The sequence below is a fragment of the Coptis chinensis genome, chromosome 2, assembly GCF_015680905.1.
Source record: "Coptis chinensis isolate HL-2020 chromosome 2, ASM1568090v1, whole genome shotgun sequence".
Taxonomy (NCBI): Eukaryota; Viridiplantae; Streptophyta; class Magnoliopsida; order Ranunculales; family Ranunculaceae; genus Coptis; species Coptis chinensis.
Window position 1 is genome coordinate 84972558 of NC_141457.1, and position 6143 is coordinate 84978700.

The following is a 6143-nucleotide window of genomic DNA, read 5'->3' on the forward strand; positions in this document are numbered from 1 at the left end:
ATTTTGAAAATTAAGATTCTCCAGAACTGAGGTCTGACGATAGTAATCACAACAATCTGTAGTGAAAACATGTTATACAGGATCAAGCAAGGTGACATCACCTTTTCTAATGAAGAAAGGTTCTATACTTCTCTGATATCACCGTTCCTTGTTATAGTTTAGAGGTCCTAGTTTATATCAAATCAAAATTTAATTTGGTATTAACAAGCAAAGAGGCTCAAGTGACACAGTAACTAATGAACCTACATAGAGGGGGGATAAGTAAACATAATAAGCTCACTCCACAGTGGAAAATAACTCGAGTAAGAAAGATTCTGCTTTTTTTGTGTGGTAGGGTCGTAGGGAGAAACAAACACACTGCCATCAAGCACTCAAAGAGTGAAAGAACTGGTGCAATAAGTAGTACGGTAAAGAACAAGACTATCATATGAACCAACAGAAACACAATGAAAGCAGAAGTCATTGGAACCAACCAGATGAGAATTTTATTAATAGTGATGTTAGCACAGAATCACAGACACGCAATGGTGATACAAGTAACAAGATGGTTGTCTGTATGAAAAAGCATATGTATGGCTACAATATACTGCCACAATCTTAAAAATGGCAGATCATCACACAATTATCAATTTATGCAAGATAAAAGGTCAATGAATTTGAAACCTACCGGATAGCAATTTACAAGGCAGCAATTCAAATGTAATTCCACAAAAGAGTAAATACAGGAAAATAAAAGTTATTTTGATGAAACTTATATATCACTATAGATGGGGGCTTTTGCTACGAAATTATTTGCAACGCTTAGAAAGTGTAGCTGATACCATACATTAGCAACGCTTTTAAGTGTAGCTAACATTTTAATTATAGGGTTCAGGTAAAATTGGTAGTATCGGCAACGCTTTTAAGTGTAGCTAATAGCTAAAAATATTTTATATTTTTAAGTAAAATGGAAATGGTAGAAAATAGTTTTAATTCCTTTTTTATAGTATCATCGACACTTTGGAGCGTAGTAAATAGTCAAATTTTTTTGCTACGCTTAAATGCGTAGCCAATACTCACCTAAAATAGCTTTGCCCACATTTCATTATTTGGTTGCAAATGACAAAGCTTTGGCCACGCTTTATTATTCGTTGCAAATGTTGAATAATTGGACATTATTTATGAAATTTTTTCGTCCTAAGTCCACTTTGAATTTTAATTTTGAATTTAAGGAAAAAACACGGGCTGACGTCAGCAAAATTTTCATATGTAAATTTAAATTTTCATATGTATAATACTATGTAAATTTACAAAATTTAATTTTACATACATAAATTGAATTTTTTTATAAAAAATACTATATAAATTTAAATTTTCATATATAAAATAGTATGAAAATGTAAATTTACATAGGTAAAGAAAACTGTGTAATTTTATATTGTCATATGTAAATTTAAATTTACATATATGATGACGTTAACCCGGTGTGTTCTTGAGCCAAAATTATTAATTAATGAAAATTTGTCTTTGAGCCAAAATTATAAGTAAAAATTGATTATGTCAACCCAGTTTTCTTTAAATTCAAAATTAAAATTTATAGTGGACTTGGGGCGAAATTATTATTGGGCAGGCGTCCATTTGAAATATAATATATATATATATATATATATATATATATATATATATATATATATATATATATATATATATATATATATATATCTTTTTGGATGTTTATAATTAGGTTTTTAAGCCTAGAGGCTTGACATCTGTGCCCCTTATTATAGATAATACACTTCTCAATAGTGTTATCAGACCCGGCCCAGCCCGAAAGTTTGACCTAACAGTCCCCTAACCGGATTGGGTTTATTATCATATCGTTTAAGCAATTAACCCAATGCTAAATCAATTAACTCGGGCAGTTATCTATTAAACTCGAATAAACCACAATGTTAACCAGTGGGTCGAGCCAATATGGCTAATTGCCTAATTGTGCCATTCTTATAAATTCAAAAAGAAATTGCTTGCGAGCAGAGTCAAACCTTGGTTGAACTACTAACCTAGTGGCATCGTCCCTTCGCCGAGGTGACTCTCCGAGCAGGGTCTAATAACATTATTGCTTCTCGAAGCACCAAATTATGAAAATCATTCATCATATCACATTTGATATCCCATCCTGGTTGATCATTTAATATTCCTTTTCCGACTATCCACCAATAATCTTTCGAACAAACTAAAGCTTTTAAGGAACTTGGAAGTAACTGTAATCGGATATAATTTTTTCACATGCACTAAAAGCATACTCGGAAGGAACTATATACACATAAACACACATTAGATCACATGTAATTACCTAAATAAGTGGAAAAGTTTCAGTATACGTTTTCCAGTAATCAAATACATAAAATATTGTGAACAAGAATGAAATTAATTAGAATATAAATACTGATCTAATTCATTATTTTCTTTTAGATTAGTAGTAGGCAATTGAAGCCAGGTCTTAGTGGCTTGCGTTGTAAATGCTACTTGCTTGCGTTGTAAATGCTACTTGCAACCCTTTTGTTCTTCCGCTCCCATTATTCATTACTTCCCGCCGCTCTTGTTTTCACTTGAGCGCTTATGTTTTTTTACTTGAGCGCCTATTTTTTCAGCGAAAAAATCAAATGGAAAATGGGGATAAGAAAACAAATGAAGTGAGTTACCGAAAGAGAGAATCAAAAAGAAGAACTAGTTAGTAACACCGGCCTCTCTCTTCTCTTCAGAGTTCCCACACATTCTCTCACTCCAGTTCTACTCACTCCCATCTCTCTCTCTTGCTGAAATATCTCTTCTCATTTTGGTTTAAACATCTAAAGTCTAAAGCTTTTGGTTTTGATGATTCTAATTTGGTGATTATCTTTTTTGCAAAGGCTGCACATTTTGGTTATATAAAAGCCGGTTTAGTCGGATCTCAAGCTAAGCTTTGTTTTCAGGTATGAATTGCTTTTGTTACCTTTACATTTTGGTAAACTAATTACTTTTACATTGTGGGGTTTGATTCCAGGAATATTTAGTTTTATTATTATAATTTTTATTTTCTTTGTGAGCTTGATATCAGGAAATATAGCTAATTTTTTTTTTTTTTTTTTAAGTGGCTCTATAACTACAAGGAAGATCAGGTTTGGCGTCTTCAACATTATGCCGTTATTTTTTTTTTTCTGGAATTTTAAGTTGATTGCTTTAATGGGTTTTGTGTGAAAGCCTTTGAACTGTTTTTAATTCAAAAGCTTCAAATTGTGTAAGTAGTTTGTGGAAGATGAGGAATAATGTTGGTATTGATTTTCTGGTTGGACTAAAGTAGTGTATGTTAGTTGTAATTGTTTCCACTTTTACATAGGGCTAAGGCCCCCTTTATCTCCATCACTTAAAAAACAGAGCTAGTTCCGTCCACATTCCACCACTCAATCATAAGCAGTTATTTGTAAGCATGAGAGTTTTGTATTTTTGTTTTAGATTTGTTTTCATTTTTCTTTACAAAATGAGTACCATCAGTGTATCAACCGAACAATCCTGGAGCTTCCTGGAAAATATTTCCTTTTATATTTGAGGGCAATGAGTCTTTCCGAATCTATGTTTTATAGTCAAGAGCAATAAATATAGAAAATGAGATCTCTTTTGTTGTGACAGTGCTCATGGGCAGTATGTAAATCAATGCTAAATATACTTTTAAACTTGTTCGTACCATGCATCACTGTTGGTTCTCATTTTGGAGTAGATAATATATGATCTGACGTGGCCAAATTTAAGAGGTTTGCAAACGACACTCTCCATCCAGATAATCTCAAGCACACAAATCACATCTGTTCCCACTCATATCTAAGCACAGAAATTAATTCATCTCCTCTAGGCAACTTTAGACGTAAGGATGGGGGGACAGTGTTCGTGGCTGGTGCAACTGGTCAAGCTGGCATTCGTATTGCGCAGACTCTCCTGCGTCAAGGATTCACTGTTAGAGCTGGTGTGCCTGATCTTTCTGCTGCTCAAGAACTTGCTCTTCTTGCCTCCAAATACAAGGTTAGCGCAGCGCTTAATATATTTCAGATTAAGAGCAGTTCTGAATCAAACATCCCGTCTCGATATATATTTCACATTCATTTATCATTTGATTCCGCACTTGCTCAAAAGTTACAAGAAATTTCTTATGTTTAGTATTTATTGCCTTGCCTCATCGAGAGTAAAAAGAGGAGGCAAGGCAATAAATAATACTCTTAACAACTATAGAGTGAGGCAAGGGGGGAGGAGAGCAAAGGCTGCTGAGAGACATGCACATGAGTATGAACAACGTGATAAGAAGATCACAACTTATTTAGTTGAAATTGACCTAAGGTTTGAGGAGTTGTAGAGTTGGAAAGCTACATCTAAATCGAAACTTGAATTTCTTATGTCGCAATTCGCCAGTTCTCATGTGGTAAGATTTAACCTACTGCATATTTTATCATCCATATTTTATACCACCTTGTTCCTTTTTTTCCAAACTTCAACCGTAGTTCCTAGCTAGTACCCCAGTAGCCCACATGTCTTTCAGAAAGAGAGGTGAGGCTGGGCTGATATTTGAGATATTGAAATTGGGGAAGAAAGGTGGTGGGCAACTTAATGTTCAAAGTGGGAATTGGGTTACTACTCTTTTTAATCTTACTAGTCATATGACTTTGTTTCTTGCTGAAGATGCTGTTATACTTGGTGCTATACTTGGTGCTGATGTGAGTAGTGTGTGTTCCATTACTAAGTATATATTGCATAATTATAAGTTAGAATAAATTCACTTTAAGAGAAAATAGTATGGTTGTGTTAATGAATTTTAGAGTGTAGATTGACTAAATGAGGTAAGGTAGTAAGGTATGTTTTTTTTGGGTCAGCAAGTTTGAATGGTTCTCTCTTTTAGGATTTACTATTTCAAGGTGAAATTAATGAGGAGGTCACATATTTGAGTGAGTAGGAGTATAGAGTGACTTTCGAAAAATAGAAAATGAGAAAGTTGTCAAAATTAGTTATTTTTTTTTTATTGGCAAGTCTGTTTTAAATGAGATAAGTAAGTCTTTGATGCTGGCGAGGTTTGATCTCCAGACCTCTGGTATCATCGCCCAAAGGTTTTACCAACTTTGCTAGTCGGCACTTGCAAAATTAGTTATTGATAGAAGGGATGTTAATATATTTGTGCTTACGAGGAATGAATGTGTAAACTTACACCTATCTAGGTTAAGAGTATACCATTTTTGGTATTAGTTGAAATAGGGTAAAATTTTGGACTGCTGGACAGGCAAAGTGAGGTCTTAAAGGGAAGTCCCTATTAACTTAGTCTTTCCAATTTAAACTTAGGTGGTTCCCTAATCTCACTATTTTTCTGCTGCCGTCTCTTTTTCTGCTGGCTCTCTAATCTCACTACCTCTTTTCCAATTGCAGAGTTCAAGTCATGGGGTCTAATGTTTTAAAAATGTGAGGGAGGACTAGGGGGTTCTTGGGAAGAATGAATGTTATGATTCGAAGTTGGACAAAATTTCTATGACAAGTTTAACGTCAATATTTTGGATGCAGTCACAACTTTTTTGGGTGACATTTTGGATGTTGCTAGTGATAGCTTTTTTGGATAAATATGATATTGTGTATTTGTGTATAGTATGTATGATGCATTTTGGGTGATGTTTAATTTGTGTACTTGAATTTGGAGAAGTGTATGATTTACGTTTATTTAGCTTATGGAAAAATTTTGTTGGATTATATTTTTATTGTTTGCTACCAATTTCAAAACAGGGTAAATTAAAAAGCATGACAAATTTGTAAGGGCTTTTGCTATGCTAATAAGCGTGTCTAATGATGAAATAACATCTAGCATTTTAAGTCTTTACCTACGCTTTAAAACATCGTTAAAGCCTGATATTGTATTAAACCACATACTATCTTTTGCTATGGCTAATGTGTAGCCAAAACCCAAGAGAACCTGAAACATAAAAAACTTTCTACTACGTTTTAAAGCGTTGCTATTGCAATTCTATTTGCAACGCATAAGAGAGTGTAGCAAATGTCCATTTTTTTTGCCAAAGCTCATACTTCATGCTACGCTTTGAAACGTTGCTAATGTATTTCTATTTGCAACGCATGAGAAAGTGTAGCCAATAGTGTATCTTCTG

The 6143-nt window shown here is 33.7% G+C and overlaps 1 long non-coding RNA gene across 2 annotated transcripts; it reads left to right on the forward strand.

Annotated features, from left to right (window-relative positions):
• Nucleotides 1-2449: 2449 nt before the first annotated feature.
• LOC147518465 (uncharacterized) lies at nucleotides 2450-5733 on the forward strand. 2 transcript variants are annotated; one of them, XR_015211805.1, is made up of 5 exons: nucleotides 2450-2709; nucleotides 2889-2951; nucleotides 3111-3137; nucleotides 3866-4032; nucleotides 5419-5733. It is a non-coding gene; the product is annotated as an uncharacterized LOC147518465 (long non-coding RNA). The 2 variants fall into 2 exon arrangements; XR_015211804.1 differs by lacking the exon at nucleotides 2450-2709 and having other exon boundaries at nucleotides 2810-2951.
• Nucleotides 5734-6143: the final 410 nt, after the last annotated feature.